Source organism: Myotis lucifugus, unplaced genomic scaffold (genome assembly GCF_000147115.1).
Source record: "Myotis lucifugus unplaced genomic scaffold, Myoluc2.0 scaffold_303, whole genome shotgun sequence".
Lineage (NCBI taxonomy): Eukaryota > Metazoa > Chordata > Mammalia > Chiroptera > Vespertilionidae > Myotis > Myotis lucifugus.
This window is the reverse complement of record NW_005871351.1, coordinates 863,730-885,216: the sequence shown is the minus strand read 5'-3', so window position 1 is coordinate 885,216 and position 21,487 is coordinate 863,730. Positions and strand designations below refer to the sequence as shown.

The following is a 21,487-nucleotide window of genomic DNA, read 5'->3' as shown; positions in this document are numbered from 1 at the left end:
GTCTATAGACGATCATTGAACCCAAATCTCTGAACTTAGTGCCCAGGTGATTATACTTATAGAACATCAGTGACATTCCATAAGAAGAGGGAAGAAGCAAAGGATTCTTTGACATGGTAAAAATAGAAAATTGTTGCCTGGCCAGAGTTGCTCAGTGGTTCAGTGTCAGCCTACAAACCAGGAGGTCACGGTTCGATGCCTGGGTTGTGGGCTTAATCCAGGGGGTGTGCAGGAGGCAGCCGATCAATAATTCTCTCTCATCATTGATGTTTCTCTCTCTCTCCCTTATTCTCTGAAATCAATAAAAATATATTTTAAAAAATAGAAAATTTCTTTTGCCACCCTCTCCATACATGTATCATGGTTTGGGTCAAATGTTGCTGATGGGAAAATTGACCACATATATTTGTAAACCAAGGCACTCAGTGGATACTAACATTGGTAGAATATGTTACCTCTCTTTCATTTGGGAGGCAGGAAAGTATTGTAGTTAAAAGCAGAGGTCCCGAGTTCAGAGAATCCTAGTTCAGGTTCCTTATTTACAAAGTGCATGACCTTGTATAAGTGGCATCCTCTTCCAAACCTTAGTGGGTTTTTTTTCAACCCCTTCTCCCCAAATTTGGGGAGCAATAGTACCTACCCTAAAGTGTTGACTGGAGCATTAAGAGATGATGTTTTCAAGGTGTTAGCACACTGGGTGACACACAGTAAAAATGCAATAAAAGTGGATTGTATTATTTTAAGTACTGGTCACAGAATCCACTGACAAGGTTAATATCTTCTAGTGTGTGAGGAATACAAAGCTAAAACCCACTACTTAACTCACACATGAATAAACGATTGCAGGCACACAATGTGAACTTGCTTTTAATGTCTTCTGGCCTTGATTAAAAACCTTAGGTGTGATGATTTAAATGAAATTATAAACCAGGAGTTACTTTAACGTGTAGAAGCCATATCCCCAGGGTTGTTGTTTAATACTAGAATAACTGATTTATCTTAGAATTCTGAAGAAAAAGGAGATAATCCTTTTCAAAATTGTCACCCAACCCTGTTAGAAGGCTGACAATTAAACTGAAGGGGGTATTGTTGCAAGTGTATTTGTGTGTATGTGCGTGTGTGTGTGTGTGTGTGTGTGTGTGTGTGTGTGTGTGTGTGTGAGAGAGAGAGAGAGAGAGAGAGAGAGAGAGAGAGATATTTAAATTTTTCCAGTATGAAGTCATGTTTATGAAGGAGCCACAGGAAGAGTCCCATGAGTGTTTAATGTTCTTCCTATGCTATAACCATAACAGCAGTCTAATGTCAGATCACATGACAATACTGTTCACAGAGACAAAGGAAAAAGTACAAGAGTCATAACAATAACCGATGGGTTTTTTATTGCATTACAGTTTATAAAGCATTTTTCTACTCATTAGCTTACTTGATCATCCCAGAGGACAGGTCAGATAATCCTAAGTAATATTTCCAATGTTTTGATTAAAGTCACAGCTATTTTGGGAGAGGGTTGGTACTAAATCTGTAATTTTCAACCTCAAATCTCCTTTCCTTCTGTAATAACTTGCTGCAGTAATTATGTAAAAAGTGATGGGAAGATTGATGATATAGAATATAGTTAGAAAGGGACACTGCATAAATATATATAGTGCTTACCATTTCCAGGAAAGAAAATTTTAGGTTATCATCTTTCAAAGAACTACATCTTGCCCACCTCAAGTACTAACACCATAAACCGGGAGTCGCATAATAGATTTGATTGCGTTGAACTTACATGATGCTGTTTGCCCACAAAGCAAGGACCTTAATGTCACCGACTAAATTTACCATTAAATGAAAATTCAGAAAGTTGTCTGGACATTCCAAATGATTTCAAAATTCATAGCAAAATTGGTAAACAGAGGTCAGTGGTTGCTTTGCTGTCTTAAATCAACATGCAGGCTTCCAGGAAAACCTGAGATCATGCCCTGATTGTCTCGGGATGTCTTCCACTTAGTCAAAGTCAGAGCTGAATTCTTCTACCCAGACAAAACACTGTCCGAACGCAAGCTGACAGGCTACAGAGGGAAGCAATTCAAGACCAGAGACTCATTTTTCAAGGGGTGCTAGAGACTGTCTCATCAAGGCATCCTCAAACTCAAGACCGACCTCTTCCTCTACAGAACGATGGCAATTCCTCACCATCTGGATACCCTGACTCTGGCCCTTCAGGACTCCTACAGACACACTAAATGCAAAGGTCTCCTTAATGCGCTTCAAGAACCTAACAAATCCAAAAGCACCGCTGCCTCGCTTAAAACTTCCAGAACACAAGGTCTCCTCCCCATTGGTGTACAGTTTGCAGCATTTCAGTCCTTGATTACATACTATCTCTTGCTCTCTAATTGTTGCGAGTGGTCCTTTCTTATTTCCCCAAAACATTCCTTAGTTACTGAATTCATTTTTAACTCCCCAAACACCTCACCCCGTCACCCTTATACACTCGAATTCAGCTGCCCTGAGCTAGATTCTGGGGCTGTAAGGTGTCCTCAGAAGCTCCCAGCATACCAATGAAGACCCTCGCACACACAGCTCCTATTGTTACGCTGTAAGAGCTATGCCAGCAGGATAAGTACATTGTTTGGGGAGTTCAAGAAAGAATGAGATGGCATAATAATCCAGATGATGTTCCCTGGTGGAAAAGGAGGATGGGGTTGGGGGAAGGGTATTTCAGGTAAGAAGAGTCTGATCAAGTTCTCCTGGTTTTAAAGTGTAGGTTTGGCATGTTTTGAGAATGTCTAGTGATGTAGAAAGACTGCACATGGAGAAAGAAGATGTTACACTGAGTGGTACTCCATACTGAAGGCACTGGGATACTTTTGAATTGTCTTCCCTGCGACAATGCCAGCTCACTGGTGCAGGCTGGGTGTGTCTGCTCACCGGCTCATTGCCAGCATCAGGCACAGTGCCTGGCACATGGTGGCCATTGAGGAACCTTTTTCAATAACTAGCTGAATGAATGAATCGATGTGTGAGTGCCTGGTGAAGGAAGCTGCATATGACATTTAAGCAGGAGAATAATAGGATTAGAGTGAGTTTTAAAAGACAACTTTATATCCTATCTTGATTCTTCTACTTTGCAAAGTGTTCTTCGTAGAACATATACTTTATCTTTAATGTCTCCCAGTTCTGGCATTTGTTCTGCTATAATCCATTCTTAACAAAAAAGAGAAAACATACTGAAAATATAAGTCACATCAGGACCCTCTTTGATCAAAGCCCACCACTGGCTGCCCATCTCACTTAGTATAATTATTTTAATTAAGTGATATCCCCTAAATGTTTATTCTTAGAATTGAGCCCGGCACATTGTAGGTGCTTTGTTGATGGTTACTGAATTGCATTAAATGTTTAGATGCTATTTGAATAAGGATTTCCATTTTGATAAATATAAAGCAGTGGAAGCAGTCCAAGCTTGGAGGTAGAAAATGGATGTTATGATAAATGGTAAAATTCTGCTAAGAGCATAAGGTTTCATGAAATGATAAGTCAGTATTTTATTACGGACATCACAAACAGCATGAGTTCAATAGGCCATCAAGTCATCTCATCATCAGCTGGATACTGTGCTTCCCAATGGCAGGAAAAGCACAGAGAAGAAAAAGTGAGCCTCCAAGTAATATGGAAATGCTAATGGATTCACTTGAAAAACACATTCGGATAGAGTTTGTGCCAGTTCTGCCCACCTAAGCTGGATGTTTTTAAAAGGTAGATGAGAGAGCAGTTGTGAAATGAGCAGAAGGGAGAATGCAACATGAGAGTGACTCAAAGGAAAGACTGCAAACACTGGAGCACATGGTTAGGTAATATTACAAAACTACAGCAGCTGGGAACCACCAAGAGCAGGCATGGCCATTTCAGTTTAAGGTATAAGTAAGCTGGAAAGGTTCTAGAATACATCTTGGATTGATGAATTATCCCACCCTTAAACTACCGTCTGGTCTTCTGCAAACATCAACATGCCCTGCATGTTTTATGTTTGCCCCTCCAGCTCCACTCTCTACCCTGATTGGACAAGGGCTGTTACTATGGAATCCATGGGCACCTTTGTTACCCATAGGAGACACAGGCAGGAGATTAGAAGGAGGGAAGGGAGGTCAGACAGGCCATATACTTCCCTGGTTCCATCCTGTGAGGTCAGCTGGGTTCTCTGTGATCTTCAAACAAATGGCATTGCTATTAAGGAGACTGTCTCTGCCTAACTCTTTCCTTCTGGGTACCAGTAACCTCTCCCTCCTGCAATCTCTCCAGGCCTGGAAATAGTGACAGCTCGCCTAGCCAACATGGCTCAGTGGTTGAGCATTAAACTATGAATCAGGAGTTCACGGTTCAATTCCAGGTCAGGACATATACCCAGGTTGCAGGCTCGATCCCCAATAGGGGATGTGTAGGGGGCAGTTGATCAATAATTCTCTCTCATCATTGATGTTTCTATCTCTCTCTCCCTTTCCCTTTCTCTCTGAAATCAATAAAAACATATTTATTTAAAAAAGAAATAGTGACAGCTCTTCTTACACTAGCCCCAGGTTACTTACTGCATCAAATCTTGTGGCTCACCAAACCACCAGACCTTTGAAAAACCACGCTTTGGTACTAATTTGAATGTGCCAGCTGTTTAGTTTCCCATTGGGACCTCCATGACACACATACATACTTTAAGGCTTAGTTTTCACATCACTACAGTCAAAATAAATTTACCACCTAGAGCCACAATGACTATTACATTAAATAATCCTAGTAAAATACCTAGCAAAGTAGAAGACCAGGAAGAAAATGTTCAAACAACATGCATTTCTTGACCTGCATTGCTTGTAACTTATCACATCCTACATAATAAAGAGGTAACATGTAACCCTCACGCCCTCACAAGATGGCTGTCTATGACCAGGCCCACAGGGGAGTTAGTGATGGACGACCAAATGACTGAACAGCAGGCTGTGTGGGGTGACCAGGATGGCAGGGGGACAGTTAGGGGCAATCAGGCCAGCACGCAGAGGCAGTTAGGGGTGACCAGGTAGGCAGGCAGGCAGATGAGTGATTAGGAGCCAGCGGTCCTGGATTGGAGAGGGTGAAGGTTGGGCTGAGGGGACCCCCCCATGCACGAATTTTGTGCACTGGGCCTCTAGTCTATATAATAAAAGCCTATGCTACCGTTAAGGTGGAATAGCCAGAATGACCAGTTGTTATGATGTGCACTGACCACCAGGTGGCAGATGCTGAATGAAGGAGCTGCCCCCTGGTGGTCAGTGCGCTCCCACAGGGGGAGCATCACTCAGCCAGAAGCCGGGCTTACAGCTGGCAAGCACAGCGGCAGTGGTGGGAGCAGTGCTAAGGAGCAGTGAGCCAGCCAAGCATAAGGGAGCAGTGAGCAGGGTGGGCAATAAGGATCGAGTGGTCCCAGACTGCAAGTGGGTGCAGGCCGGGCTGAGGGAAACCCCCCCCAATGCACGAATTTTGTGCACTGGGCCTCTAGTGGTACTACAAGCACCTGCTTACTTTGTCTGCTTCCCCGTGGAGACTAAGAAATTCCTGAAGGGCAAAGTCACAGACACAAAGATCTAGACCCGTCCATCTAGCAGGCACCCTGGATGTGTCCATTCAAAGATCACTGAGTGAATATGGTGTGCCAGCAGCAGAAGACAGGACCCTAAGCATTGCCAGGTAAAACTGGAACATAAGGCCTCAGAATGTGAAGTTCCAGTTGTTATAAGTAGGTACAGTAACAGAATGAGATACATTACATTGGTCATTTTAGCCACATCTAGCTAGTAACAATGTTGAGAATCTCTGTCTCCGTGTGTGTGTGTATGAACATATTAAATGATTGAGAGACAAGTAGATGGATGGATGGATGGATGATGGGTAGATGGACAGATAGATGTATCACAATCTCTTAGCTCTTATTTGACATTTTCTATAGAAAGGACACCTTAGAAATAAACTGTAACTAATTAAATAATAATTACACCAAATAATTTTCAATTACCTAAAATCTGTGGGGGGCACTATGAAATGGGTCATTAAAGTAAAAATGCACTTGATTTCTAAAACTTGATTGTTAAAACCTGAATTTTTATTTATGGTCCAAATAACATAATTGTCAAATCAGCCAAGGTATTATTTCTTAAAGATTTTTAAAACTAAAAATCATCTATTATAACATAAAACTAGTCACGTCTGCACATATGGGAAAATGGAAAGAAATATTTTTATTTCTCTGACAATATGACAATGAACAGCTTAATAAAATGATTTGCTTAGCAATTTCCACCTTTTGTTTAGAAGCAGAAATGCATCTTTTTACTCTCCTCCCGTGCTCTACCTTTGAGGCCCTCTGGCCTATAGTACGGGAAGCATATGTTAGGTGGGAGGGATTCCGGCAGCACAGCTAGAAATCTATCCTCTATATCACAAACCAAATCAACTGTATAAAGGAACTGCATTAAAGAGCACATTCGTGGGGGGAACTCCTTTCAGAATTCAGCCACCCCCCAATTTCATCTCATCCCTCTGTCTATTTCCTCTTTCCTTGATTCCTACCCAGTTCTTCCTAACATGTCACTGCACCTCTGCTAACCCAAAAGTGGTGGTTTCTTTTCTGAATCCATTACTGTACCGTTTGTGTATGTGTGTGCGCGCGTGCGTGCGTGTGTATTTGCTGGAGCATATCAGTACAGTACACACTCGTGTATAGCTTTCAGTGAAAATGACATTCTGACATTTTTGATTTGCACTTCTCATACGTTTTTATTCTTACAGCATCAACACCTGAGGAGCTGAGTCAGGTCAGAGATGGGCAACATTTTGCCTCTAACTATAACTGCCACCAGGAAGCCCAGTGACACTAACTGAGACATGAAGAGTTTTGTGCTTAAGCACACACTGTGTCAGATGGACTTAGGTTTGAGATCTGCTTCTGCCTTTATTTCTTGTGTAGCCTTGGGCATGCCACTGACTTTCCCACAAAACTTCCCTCCTATAAAGAACATAATTAGAGCAGCTAACTCATAGTGTCCTTTTGAGAAGTAAGATGATATATGTATCATGGTAAGTGGGAAAGAGAACAGGGTGGAAAAGAAAGAAGACAAAAAAGAAAACAGGAAAAGCAATGCAGTATTAGAACAGGCAAAAGTTGAAAATGTCAGAGGATGAATGGGTGGAGAGAGAGAAGGAGGGAGGTGAAGGGCATAGCTCTCTGCTACTCAATAGAAACCCTGTCAAAGGGTACTTACTCCTGGCCCAATGGTAGCTTTATACAATATTCTATTTATGCCCTTTAGTAATTTTAACATGCCCATACCTGAAAAATATAACTTTACAATTCCTTTGAATTATTTCTTAGTCACTGAAAGAGAAAAGGGAAGAGACAATATTGTTCTGCTACCATGCTTTCTCTGCAGGATGGTATAGAAACAAGTGCCTTCTTCTCTCCCTCTCCGCCCCGCCCCCCATTGGAGAGTGTGACATGTGATACTACGTGTAGTGTTTCATATATATATATATATATATATATATATATATATATATATATACATATATATATTTCAGAGAGGGAGAGGAAGAGAGAGATAGAAACATCAATGATGAGAGATAATCATTGATTATTTGCATGCCCCCTACTGGGGATCGAGCCTGAAACCTGGGCATGTGCCCTGACCTGGAATCGAACCGTGACTTCCTGGATCATGAGTCGATGCTCAACTACTGAGCCACTGTGGCTGGGCAAGACTCGTTATCTTGCTGCACACTGTCTGAGAGTTAGGCTTGTTCACCTTCCTTTGATGGCAACATAGCAAGATAATGTGGGTACTATAATTGAATAGTTAATAAGTCCATTTGTGGTTTATACTTTGCCAAGCATGAGGAGAGAGCTTAATAAGGAGCAAGATGAGAAAGACAGGGAGGCATTAAAATGGACAATAAGAAAGAGAAGGGAGGGACATGGAGCTTTGTCCCATCAGTCGCAGGGCTGGTGACTGAGTATGGCGCACCCCAGGATTCAGACTCTGCTTGCCCCATGGGATGGCCTCCCGAGGGCAATCCCTTCTTCTCATTTCTCTAAGTGGTAGACAATAAATAAGAGAGATTGGAATATCCATCAATGTGAGGAAATGTAATCCTTGGGAAATTCCATTCTTTGATATTTCTCTCTCTCTCTTCTGAGAAGGGCTAACCAAGTCCAAATGAAGCAAATCAAAATATTTAAATTTATTTCTGCCTATTAATTTGGAGGCACTTAAAATATAGTCTCCAAAGCAATAAGTAAAAATTATTAATAATAACAATACTAATTACAACTTATTAAATGCTTACTAGGCTAAGCCCATTACCTGACAGACTTATTTAATTTAATCTTCATAACAGTATTATGAGATAGATATTATGATGTCCATCTTCTCAAAGTATGTTCCTCTCTTCTCCCCATTGCTTTATCCATTCTGGGCTAAACTCCGAGATAGAAAGCTCACTAACCACCCTGCTCTCAGCACCAGAGGAAACAAAAGACAAAAAAGAAGAAGAAGAAAAACATTACCTCTGGATTCTTTAAGGTACATAGAAGTTAAAAAGCAACAAAAGCTTGATTGGATGTCTACCTCTTTTTAAGCTCCCAACTTAAGGCTTACTGCCTCACTTAATTAAAATAATTATACTAAGTACCACAGAATAAATCATTTTCTAAAGTTCTTATTTTAAAATGTTATGCAGCCCAAAAGTATAAAAATAATTTTCATCATATGAAAAATGCTCAATGACAAATTTTTAGTTAAAAAGAGAGAGAGATACAGCCATTTTCATAGTATGATGATACAGGTACACAAACACACAGATACACAATAGCCAACATGAAGACATCCCAAATGTTAAGTGTGCTCAGCTCTGGGTGGATACATGTATTTGTTTTATTTCTCTCTTTATTTTCACAGTGCTCTAAAATTTTATTTTTAGCTAACATGTACTAAACCCTTACTAGGTACTATTCTAAGAACTTTACATGTATTCACTCAGCTAATCTTCATAAGAATGTTAAGAGATAGGTCCAAATATTATGCCCATTTTCAAGATGAGCAAAATGAGGCCTAGAGAGGTTAAGAAGTCTATCAACTGACAAAACAGCTATGTGAACCCAGGAGGTCTGCTTTCAGAACCTGAGCTTTTAATCACGACATGTTACCACCTAGTAATAAGGATGTTAGCTTTATAAATAGAAGAAAACATCATTAAAATATTAATTTGTTTTTTTTAAATGAACTCTGCAAATTTGGCAACAACCAGGCTAAAGCAAGGATGCACCTACTGGGGTAAGGGCAGAAGGAATTTAATCAAGGTGTGCTTTTCTCTCCTAAAATAGTCATTTCATTGGATTGCAATAGCCATCAGAATTGCTTCAGGCCATTAAAAGGCAAATTGGACATTAATTTTTGCATTTAAGTGCCTTCTTCTTTGTAATTATCAATAATGAAATTACCAAGGAGTCCCCATTAGGGGAAAAAAACAACAAGACATTCAATTTTTTTCTTCTTTTCTCACATCCCCAGAAATATACCAAGCAGCTGAGTCTGCAGTTCCGAATGCTTATCTTGTAATAATCAGTCACCTCATGTCACCTGCCACCTGGGGACAGGGAGGAGGGTTCTGTTACTGAGAGGCCCACCACTGTTCAGGTGTGTTCTTTTAAGACCTTCGGTTCTCTCTCGCAGTTTATGGCCTGGAAAGTGGCTTCCACAACATGATCAAGCTAGGCTAAAGATCTCATTACAAAACCAATCAGAAACTCTGTGTAGCTTCCTGTTGTTGTTGTTGTTCATTGAAAGGTTGGGAAATAATGAGAAAAAAAAAAGAAACGCTGTTTGAAGTGCTTGCATTTTGAAAAGGGAAATGTTCAGCAAAGACCAATATTGTATTCCTTCCTAACCCTCCCCTTCTCCCCTCCCATCCCTGGTCTGGGGCTAGATGTTAGAGCTCGTGCACATGCTAGAGGTTGGATATCATTCTAAAAGTGAGTGGAATTTGGGATAGCAGCAGTTCAAGCCAAAGTCCTTGAGGAGGGTCAAACGTTAAATGCTGGAGAGTTCTGAAAAATGCAATAATATGGATCTCTAAAAGAAGACAGTGCTTCGAGTTAAGAACAATATAGAAACTGGATTGCAGCCAGAGCATATTAGTAACAAGGAGAATCAGAGGGGAAAATCAGATGATAAGTAGAGTGCTGAGCTATACGTATACTATTTGTGTGACATGGCATCCCAGTTGTCCTGGGATAGTTCTTGGATGCACCTGTTGTCCTCCCATAAAGTACATGGACACAGTAAGAATTGCTGATGTGTGTATAGTGGAGTTAAATTGGCTCATAGGACCAAGGAAGCTGAGGACTCTGTAAGGAGAAAGAACTGAGGGGCTGTTTTGGAGGAATAATGTTAAATATCAATATTTCAAATGTATCCCATTCTTATTTTTACTCCTTCATGGTCAATAAAATCCTCTACACAAGCTGTCTCTTTCGAGTGGGAGCAGAGGGAGAAAAAAAGAATTGAGAAGGGACTGTGGTCAATATTTGGACTGATACCAGGAGGAAACAAAGAAATAATCAAAGGAAAAAATGAGTAGAGCTTTGGCTGGTCTTACTCAATGGATAGAGCATTGACCTGTGGACTGAAAGGTCCCAGGTTGGATTCCTATCAAGGGCATATGCTCAATTCCCAGTAGGGGGAGTGCAGGAGGCAGCAGATCAATGATTCTCTGTCATCATGATGTTTCTATCTCTCTCCCTCTCCCTTCCTCTCTGAAATCAATAAAAGTCTATTTTTTTTAAAAATGAGTAGAGATTAGGAAAATAGCACACAGGTTGGAAATAAAGATCCAGAAGACATATAGAATGGAAACTCCACAAGAATTTGTGGTAGTGTTAGCTATGTGCCTGTCATAAGCATCTATAGACCAACTTTTTTTTGAAACATAATTGGGCAAGTCCTCCATTGCTTGTTTAAAAAATTAATTTTTTTCTTTACTGATTAAGGTATTACATATGTGTCCTTATCCAACTTTAAAATCATTTTTTCATGAGAATTTTCAATCAAGAACACTCAAATTGTGAGAAATATATTTATTTTTATATTATCCATTGCAAATTGATTTTTTAATTCAATTCAAAATATAGTGGTGTGTGCTATGGTTTCCATTTTGGACACGTGGCAGATAACTGGTTAGAGAGGACATTGGATTTCCAAAAGTACTGAAAAATACTGAGTGGTGGAGTCCATAATATCTAATCTAGACTTTAAGAAAGAGGCTGATCTCAGCTAATGCAAAAGTTCATTAAATACACACACAGACACACACATTACTCACAACCATTTCTTTCCTACCTCAGAAGAAGAGAAGGGGCAAAAATGATCAGATAACTGATAACTGCATCTCTAGGAGGAGGATATATAGCCTCACCACCATGTGTCTCCAATCAGAATAAAGGGATGTTTCACTTTTCTTTCACAAAAGAGTGAATTCTTTCTCATTGTCCTATTGTTAGGACAGACTGTGCTCACAGGTTGCTTTTTTTTTTTTAACAAATTCCAACTCACCCCAAAAGGCAATCTTCCACATAAAATTTAAATAAGGTGTGCAAGGTGGGAGTTCTAAGCCAGTTCCATGACAGGTATAAACCTTACTGGGAAAACTATCATTAAGAATCTATCATCAGTTAACGCCTTGACTGACAGTCAGCTGAGGACAGCAATGGGACACAGTGTGGGCACTTTTAGGAGGAGCAGAGGGATTTGTGGAGGTGGAGAAAGAGACGTGACAAGGAGGCTGGGGAGCTGCTACAAGGAAAAGGCTCTTCTTCAGTTTTGCCATTTTCCCATCCAAGCATGAGCCACCTCGAACTTACTAGTAATTACCTTCAAAAGGATGGTGGGGCTGGAAACCATGATTCCTAACTTCCAGGCTTAACAAGTTGTAGACAATTGTCAACAGTTTGACTTCAAGAGCCCAAGAAAGGCTTCTGTGTCACCTCACCCAACATCAGCCTTTCTCAGGCAGAGTACCAACATGGCACTTTCTCACCCCTTTTAAAATACTACTATCTCTCGGAAGAGTTGCGACTCATACCTTAGTTAGGAATTTGAATTGAAATGTGGAGAAATGAAAGGAGAACTAAGATTTGTAAAGCTCCAATAAAGTACCAGGTATTGTGCTGGTTTTCCATCTGATACTGAAATAACATTCAATATGGAGCTTATAGCTTCTATTATCCCCGTGTTTTGTTTTGTTTTTTTTCAAAGAAACAGCACATGTGAGAGGTGAAGGAACCTGCCCAAGGTAACCTAGTTAGAAAGTCGTGGAGACAAAGTTGGATACCTGAGGTCCTGGGGAAGGATGGGCCGCGGAACATCACCAGCCACACAGTCCCCTGAGCATCTGAGCATATAACACCTAGGAGCCTGGAATGTTCTACCCCTTTCCTTCTCCCCTTCCCTTGGCAGCTCATTGTCCTCAGTCCTTTCCTGTCCTCAAAGAAGCCTTCTCCACCCTCCCTTCCCCTCACTGCTCCCAGTTACTAGTTGCCATACTAGCTCATTTATTTCTTGTATGGCACTTCCTGCAATCTCCATTTAGCCTACTTGTATATTTGTTTCTAAAGAACCTCTAGGCAGGCAGTGACCTGGTTGTTTCTTCTTCACTCTTCTTGACTCTACATGCGGGTCTCGCCCAAGTACATGCTCAACAACAATTTGTCCGGTGAACTAATGGATGTTTGCCTAAATGAATGACTGCATGATTTAACAAGCAAAGACACCAAACAGGGTGTGGTAAAATAGACTTATCCTATTTCACAGTTTTGCTTAATGCTGTTCTTATTTCTCTGAGTATCTGGCAATTTCTCCTGAATCTCTTATCTTCGAAATGTAAGCTTTATTTTACTTTGCTCCCAGCAAGGATGCCAGGGAGAACAGTGACACAGATACACTGGGTGGATGAAGGTTAGGACAACAGCAAGGGTGTCTGATCTTCTTCCCATCTCCTCCCCAGACCAAGTCTCCCCGAATTAGAGAAGGCCGAATCTGTGTGAATCAAAGCCCGAAGCTTTTCCCTACAGTGTCTGCTGCAGCCTTAGAACTAGATGCCCCTCTGCACTGGATGCCCCTCTGCACCGTCACACACAGGTTATGATGCCAGAGCCTCTGAGTCACCATCACCTTTAGGTTTCCTTCTCCCAAAGACATGGACAGTGCCAGCTTTGCTCCTCAAATGCACAATGACCCTGGGCTGTGGGGCTCAGCCTCATTTTACAGCAGCTCCCCTCAAGCCCTTGCAACCGAGGCACATCACTGCCAGGCAAAGGTGGGCTCCCTGAGAGCCCATCTCTCCCTGTCATTTCCACCGTTTCGGTCTCCAGGCTCCGGGAGGGAAAGATGCTGATGGACAGGTTTAGCATCTCTCTTTCAGCAAAGGCTCTCACCCCTATGCAGGCTGCCACTTGATCTCTCCCTGTGGCTGGGGCCCCCTCTGTCAGGAAGCATTTAATACAGGATGCCCTCAGTGGCCCCCGAGTGACACGGCTGTGCCAGGGGGAGGGCAGCTCGGGCTACACTGGCACATTTCAGTCAAGCTAGAGCAAGCCTCTGCCAAGCAGGGAAGCCAACAAAGGAGCCGCGGTGACTGCCTGGGGCTCAAACCGGATCACGTCTCCCTGTCTGGGGAAAACAATTCCAGCCACTCGGCAGTGGGGGAGGAGGGGGAAGCCTAAGGAAGCCTGAACCCTGACTTCTCTCTTGGTTGGCCAGCTGGCCCCGGGCCAAATGCAAAATTACACGTGAACTCTCAGCACCGCTCAGGGTAGCGGAGGCTCCCTCTCCTGCAGATGAGAACACTTCAAGGTGAAATGCTTTGGGGAGGATTTGTTTCTTTGAGCTGCTGAATCAATGTTCTTAGCTACAGATGTTAGAGTCCTGTACGTCTCTTCATCTGCTCTGTGTGTGTTTGGATGGACAGCCCTGTTCCAACTTCCAGGTTATCGGATAGAGTCAAGGGCAATGCCTTCTCACCTCCTCTTCTCTGCCCCCAACCCGAGCTGCCTCCAATTGGAAAGGAGCAGTCAGTTTCAAGCACCTGAGATGCCCACACCACTGAGAAGGCCCCTGGGGATGAAGCAGCCCAGCTGTGTTTGGTGTGCACACAAGGATGGTGCTGTAGAGAGCACTCGAGGGGCTTTTGCAAGTCAGATGTTTTGATCATTCCCTTGCCCCCTTTGCCCTTCCCACAGCCCACTGCCACCCCGTGGGGAATTAAGCAGTTTCCCTATCACTTGGTTGGATAGAGGATTCCAAACGACTTTCATAGATGAAGGAGTTTTACAATCAATACCCTGTAGGGAACAGATGCAGCACTCCAACTCTCACTTCAGAAATCAGCCTTTAGGGAAAAATACATGATGGAGGGAGGGAAACAGTGGGGGGAGAGGGAGAGAGAGAGAGAGAGAGAGAGAGAGAGAGAGAGAGAGAACGAGAACGTGAGAGAAAGGGAGAATGAAAGAAGAGAGAATATTCAGGATTCTTATCTTGGGGTGTAGTGTTTAGGTTTAAAGACCTACTGTCCACAATCCAATATAAAATAATCAATTAGATGACTCTCTTAAAGTGAATACTGAAAGAAGAGAGAAAATCTAGCTGAAGCACTAACAAGGCCATTTGTCAGTAACAAAACTAAGAAGAATCAAATGGTATTGTTTCTCCACTTGAATCTTGAGTTATATATTTTTTTAATGCAAAGGTCTAGGTTATAAAAAGCAAATTGAAATTCTGACTTCCTTTGGTTCTTAATACCCTCAATTGTGCTTGCAAAAGACTTATTCTATACGTCTCTCTCCATTTCAATAACTTTTTATAGGCTTGACTACAGAGGACCTGCGTGAACATAATATACTTGGCATCAAGGGATGAGATGTGTAGTGAAAGTCAGGATGGATGTTTGTTCTTAAGTTTCTGTTTCCAAAGCTATAAAGAGAAATGCAAACTATTTTTTCATCTGGGCTTAAAGATATCATATTGTGTTGAATTTGCATTGTTCTTTTACCTTGCACATTTCTATTCATGTATACTTTTATTATTATTATCATTTTTATGGTTTCAAAAGATTTGAACACAAAAGATTTAAATCATAGCAGCATTTGCTCTGTTCAAAATTGGTGCAGACAGCACCGAGATTTCTTTTTGTGCTCTACAAATTAAGGAGCTACTAACCATAAATAGGGAAAAACTATTTTCTATACATGAACATTGCATATACTATATATATATATATATATATATATATATATATACACATACACACACATATATTCTACATCTGATGCCAATACAAAGTGTGCTCCTGATTCCTGGAAGGAGGCTTCAAAGTGGACCTCAATATCTACATCTGATGCCAATACAAAGTGTGCTCCTGATTCCTGGAAGGAGGCTTCAAAGTGGACCTCAATGACAGGACATGAAAGGATGCAAAGCAGTTAACATGAAAGCTTCCTTTTCACACACCTGTGCAAGTCTTTGATACTCTATTGACTCATAATTTCTCTAAGGAATGGATTTTGGCAGTCAATTAACTCCAACAGTCCTGAAGGCTTTCATTCAATCTCTTAAATGTTCTTGCATCAGGGAAAACTCATTATGTAATGGGGATATATGACCGTGTCTCAACAAAACCGCCTGTCTGCTCTTCCCCTGTGGATGGAGGCCAAGTCCCTACCCCTGTGCTGGGGCCTAAGATTTAGGTCCCACCCCCACAACTCTGATTTTGTCTCGTGGTCTTAATTCTTTTCATTTCTATTGCAATCTAGCAAGGATAAAAATATGTGATATCTTTGTGCCTCCTCCATCACGCTTCTTTTCAATAGTGTCTGGACTATCACCAAACAAAGTAAAGACTTTTCTAAAACCAATTCTTGATCATTGTTGTGTGTGTTTTTTTAACCGTGGGACATAAAATCTTGGTTCTTTATCTACTAGGGTAAACCATTAAATTCCTGTATTTTTGCCTCATGCAAAAAATGGGACACACAAAAAAAAAGTATGTATAATAGATTTGCAGGGGTTTGTGGTTAAGGAGCATGGGTTCATATTTCTATTTGGTTTGACAAATGATTATCTCAGCAGGCCTCAGTTTCCTAAACTATAGAAAAGAGGATCAGCCCTAGCTGGTTTGGCTCAGTAGGTAGAGCATCGGCCTGTGGACTGTGGTGTCCTGGGTTCAATTCCAGTCAAGGGCACATGCTGGGGTTGCAGGCTCGATCCCCAGTAGGGGGCGTGCAGGAGGCAACCGATCAATGATTTTCTTTCATCATTGATGTTTCTATCTCTGTCTCCCTCTCCTTTCCTCTCTGAAATCAATAAAAATATATTTTAAAAAAAGAAAAGAAAAGAGGAACATAATACATTTTTTTAGTACATATGTCTCCTTTTTATTTTCCCCCTTGACCTTCCCCGGGCCTCCCCTGTAAAGAGAAGTGAAGCAATGAAGAGACATACTCAGTTGTGGGCTTCACACCTCACATATTAGCTACGTGATGGGTAGCAGGTTTAAACAACCATCAGAAGAAAAATTAGATCAAAGTTGAAACCATATTTGATAAACAGAGAGTAACAAAAGATAACAAAAGTAATATTTTTTATTTTATTTATATATGAGGCCTCTATGTGATCATTTGAATATGTATGTCCATTTGAAAGCAGAATTATCTTTAGAGGTGGGAAGGACCCTAAGTGGAAACACTATGGAAATGTTTTTGATAATAAAATATAATCTGTGAGGATAGAATTGTTGATATAGGTTAACTCTGCAAACATAAATGCTATTAAATGCTGTTCATATTATTATCATTTACAAGAACTGTCCACTGTTTCACATGAGAGCTGCCTGCAGTTGTCCAGCACCCAATTTCCTGATGATGAAAAGAATAGCAATAACTGCCATTTCCAAGGAGCAGGATATTATAAATGAATCCTTCACACTCACCAACATTGAAACAAAGCCAAATGCTCCCTTGCCTTTTCTGTTTAAGTAAAAACAGCTGCATTTTTCAGCAGGCTGCAAAACCCCATGAGGGTGACGCGAACGATGTAAAGAGAAAACAAGAGAAACACTAAAATGGTATTTTGAAGAAAACAAGACTATAGAGGCAAATGAACTCTGGACCAAACCAAGCCTTGTTTCCACTTTATCAAATGATACTCAAATCTAGAACTAAAGTCTCCCATCCTCACCTATCATCAGCATTACCTTTTGGATTTCTTTTTTAAAAATTCAAATTTTTAGAACACTGGTTTGGGGAGTGGGGCAGAGGAAACACTGCAATATTTTTTTAAAGTCCCTCCAGGAGGTTCTGAGGTCCTGCCTGACTTGGGAACCACTGGATGAAGGACAAATTATGTCCTTCTGCCATTATCATCAACTCCATCACGTGGCTTGCCCAATGCATAGCTGCACTGCTTAATTCCAGATATGTTTTGATTAGACAGAGATGCATTTAAGCAGCAGTTTTTACCATCAATTAGAACATGAACCTGAAAAGCCACCTTCTTGCTTAGATATGCTTGGAACACAGATTGCAATAGAAGTGATGATTCCTGAAGGAAAGGGGTGGGGGATCTAATGAAATCATTAAAATATGAAAGGATGTCACCTGGGGATGCCATTGAGATCATAAAGATTCCTTGAATAACTTAATAGTTACAGTCATATATCTAGCCCGAGTCAGAGCATCTGGGTACCAGATGATAAGAAAAAACAAATGGGATATTAATAATAGAAAATCAACACTTCATTTTTATGTCATTTTCCCCAAAGGATTTTCAAAAGCCACCACTGCCCCATTTCCAAGAAAGAAAGCCTTACATCCAAGGGAGCTGGTAATGTTTGCAGGCTCATAATATCTTTCATTAGTTTTCTGATCTAGTCTTGGAAAATAGCAGCTACTACTGCTGCTACTATTGAAATAATCCACATGCACTTATTTAGCTTTATGCCAAGTGGCTTAACATGTCAATCAACATACATCACATCAATCCACCCCATAATTAATCTTAGAGTTGAGATAAAGGGAGCGCGAGGAGGCAGGAACCAGAATGTGGACCTCGGTTAATGTGACACCAAGGCCAGGTGCCTTTGCACCTCCCCTAAACGGCACTGCCCACCAATTAGCAGTAAAGAGACCCAAGTTCAAAAGACTTCACCAAGGTATTACTTTCCTAATTTTCTTCACATTCCTAAATTGAATTCTATTTTCAAAATAGGTGTTTCACCTTTTCCCATCCACTGTGTAAACACACATTTACCCCACACTCTAAATTTTCCAGACATACAAATTCTCTATGCTTCCGTTTTTTCTTTCATAAAGGGGCAGTTATGAATCCCTTGCATGACTGCAGAAATTCTTTCTCCTGTCACATGGCAGGTGTCACTAATTGATCATGTGGGCTGGATGGAGTCGCAAGTCTTCCTGGTCAAACCAACCTAGAGAATTTCAGTGTATCAGTCGGAGTTGGCATTCAGAATGAAACCTGTTTGCCATTCATAGTTTACACATTCCCTAAAGTTATATTTGATTTTTTGGTTTAAAATTCCATAAGAGTTATATAAATCTGTGAATCAGTTCTTAGTTAACTCTGGGCGTATGATAACACTATATGGACACAATAATAAACCTTGAAGATATGACCATATTGATATGTAAAACATTCCAAGAATAATAAAATAAAAAATCATAAGATTTCCTTGAGTTTCAGACCACAAAGGGCATTTGATTAGCAAGTCCAAATATATATAATTTCTTAGAACTTCTCAGAGAGACAAAGAACAAGGCTAGAATATGGAGACATGGAACATTTATGAAGCTGGGCAATTTGCCAAAATCACCATAAATGGAATTCTCAATATACTTCAGTAAAAAACTACATCATGTCCTATGTAAAAGCAAATTTATCTTTTGGCTGCCAAAGACACTCTACCTAAACCATGGGTACCATACAGCTTACAGAATCCCAAAGCTTCTAAGAAAGTATTTCTTTAAACGCAAGAATTTTAGAATTCATTGCTAACTCAACTATGCCTAGAAGGAACTTTTAACTCAGCATGGATGAGAATTGAGCAGGCAAGTGAACTAAACCTTTGACAAGAAAAGCTTAGGAATGGTTTAGCACAGACACTACAAGAGAGAAAAAAAGGATCAAACAAACCAAATGAGAACCTGGGAACTAAAGAAACAAACCCTCAGGGAACAGATATTCTAATTCTACAGCAGGCATGATTCCATTAGAGAAGCCAGTCTCCAACCGGGTGGACAGGGAAGAAAAGCCAGCTAGTGCCATCAGGGCTTAACCAAGAAATAAATGGGGAAACCAAAAGCAAAGCCTGTTGTGTCATGTAAACTGGCCCACGATTTGATCGGAAATGAACCTCTTGGTGGTCCCTTACCCTGTAGCCTACCTTGAAGCTTTCACTCACCTTTCATTTTCCTCTCTTATGCACAACCCCCCCTCCCCACACACACACACGTATTTACACATGCACACATGGGCACCATGGTTCAGAAGCAAAACACATACAATTCTCATTGTGGGACACATTTCTTATGGCGGGGGGGTGAAGTAAATCTAAGATTTTACTCAAGTATCCATTCAGTTAATTGAGACAATGAACTTGTAGTCTGAGCACAGTGTCTGGCATATAGTAGGTAAATATTAACTATCATTATCATGTCAAAAGGACTAATTATTCTCTATATACCATTCCATATATGCAACCTTATAATGACCCCATGATGATGGGATTAATTGCTGCAGATTGAGCTAAAGTTGTAACTTACCCAAGATCACCAGTAAAGAGGGTTCTCACTCATTTACAGAGGCAGCTGCTTGTGGAGTCTGTTTTTGTTTTTTGTGTTTTTTTTTCTGTTGTGTCAGACTGTCTCATAGGGTTTCTAACACTATTGGAATATTGAAAGGGTTAAAATCATGTCCCACCCCCACCCAAAACAAAATAACTAACTTAATCTGGATCCAAGCACTCTTTTATATTCTATTAGCCTCACTTAGAAACAAAAACTATAGATGCTGGAGAAATTTGCTTCCGCTTGAAAAGTTAATGTTGTGTCCACTGAAGCTTCCGGCATTAATAATTCTCTCAAGCGTAACACTTGAACTTGAGCCTTCATACTGTGCTAACCTCAAGATGAGCCCCCTTCATTTACCTGCTTATCTGACCCCTCGGAGTTGATGATTAATCACACTGGCAATCACCTATCATATTTATTCACAGGTTCATGCAAAAAATGGGCTTTGTCAATAGACAATCCACACTGCTCTCAGGGGCCAGATATTAATCTTATTAAAATGGTGACTCCATCATGCCCCTTTCTTGCTCAGAAAAGACCAAGAGCTCCACAGCCCAAGCTCTCATTAATAACATTGGACAGGATGGATCGACCCAAATTCACATTTTCTTATCACTCATTCTTTACATGGACCCACTGCTTTGGCAAGCCGGAGCTACACAGGGCTCTTGCTGTTCCACCGCACTGCCCCTTTCTTTCCCTTCTAATTCTACTGTCATCCGCCATGGAACAGCCCAGAGGCCTTGGTTATTGCAACAACACAATTATGGCAATCATGCTGTTTCTTACAACCTATATATTGAATTAGACAGCGTCAGGAGACTATATTTTACCTCCACAACAGAATTGCAAGCTCCTGGGAGGCAAAGGCTCTTCTTTCTGATAATAAATGCCTTTTAGGGCCTAGCACAGTGTTTCACATCTATCAGCACAGGACCGAGTTATCCATTCAGGGAGCAAGTATCATTAAGCACCTATTATACACTACGTTAAATATAAGTGTGATGCAGTTACTTTAAAATACAACATGACATGTTCTTACAGAACTGATTTAATAAGGGTGAGCCGATTATTTTTTTGGTGCATTCAGTAAAATGGGATAAGTGAGAGAAAGTTCACGTTCTAGAGGAAGTGGTGCCAACAGTGGAGGTAGGGTGAGGGCTCTTACAGCAGGTACCATTACTCATTGAATGAGTAATTGGGAGAGAAAGAAGAGGCAGGCATTAAAGATTTATAATTACGGGGGAGAAAAAAATGGCGGAGGCTTAGACGGACGTGTTGGTGCTTTATCCCGGAGCAGATAGGGGCGAGCGGCTGAAACGGGTAACAATCAGCCCGATCAAGCTGGGGAGGTTCAGCTGAGAGGCAGTCTGCAGCCAGGAAAGACAGAGAACTCCTAAAAAATGCGGATGGTTAGAGATTGAGGCTGAAACCTCCCCCTGGGCGCCAGCGCAGCGGCCAGACCGCGCCATCTTGGGTTGCGGTTACCGGTTACCGGCATCCAGAGAACGGCTACTAACCCAGCGCCTACCAACCCGGAGGCAACGACTCGCAAGCAGCGTGACTACAAGA

General features: G+C 41.1%; 1 protein-coding gene across 1 annotated transcript in view; it reads right to left on the bottom strand.

Moving 5' to 3' along the window:
- LOC102429736 (leucine-rich repeat-containing protein 4C) overlaps positions 1-21,487 on the bottom strand; it is a 148,029-nt gene that overhangs the window by 43,410 nt on the left and 83,132 nt on the right. Inside the window, exon 4 of the mRNA XM_023763837.1 lies at positions 2,582-2,591. The gene's annotated coding sequence lies outside the window, so the exon portion shown is untranslated. The remainder of the gene's footprint in view (positions 1-2,581; positions 2,592-21,487) is intronic.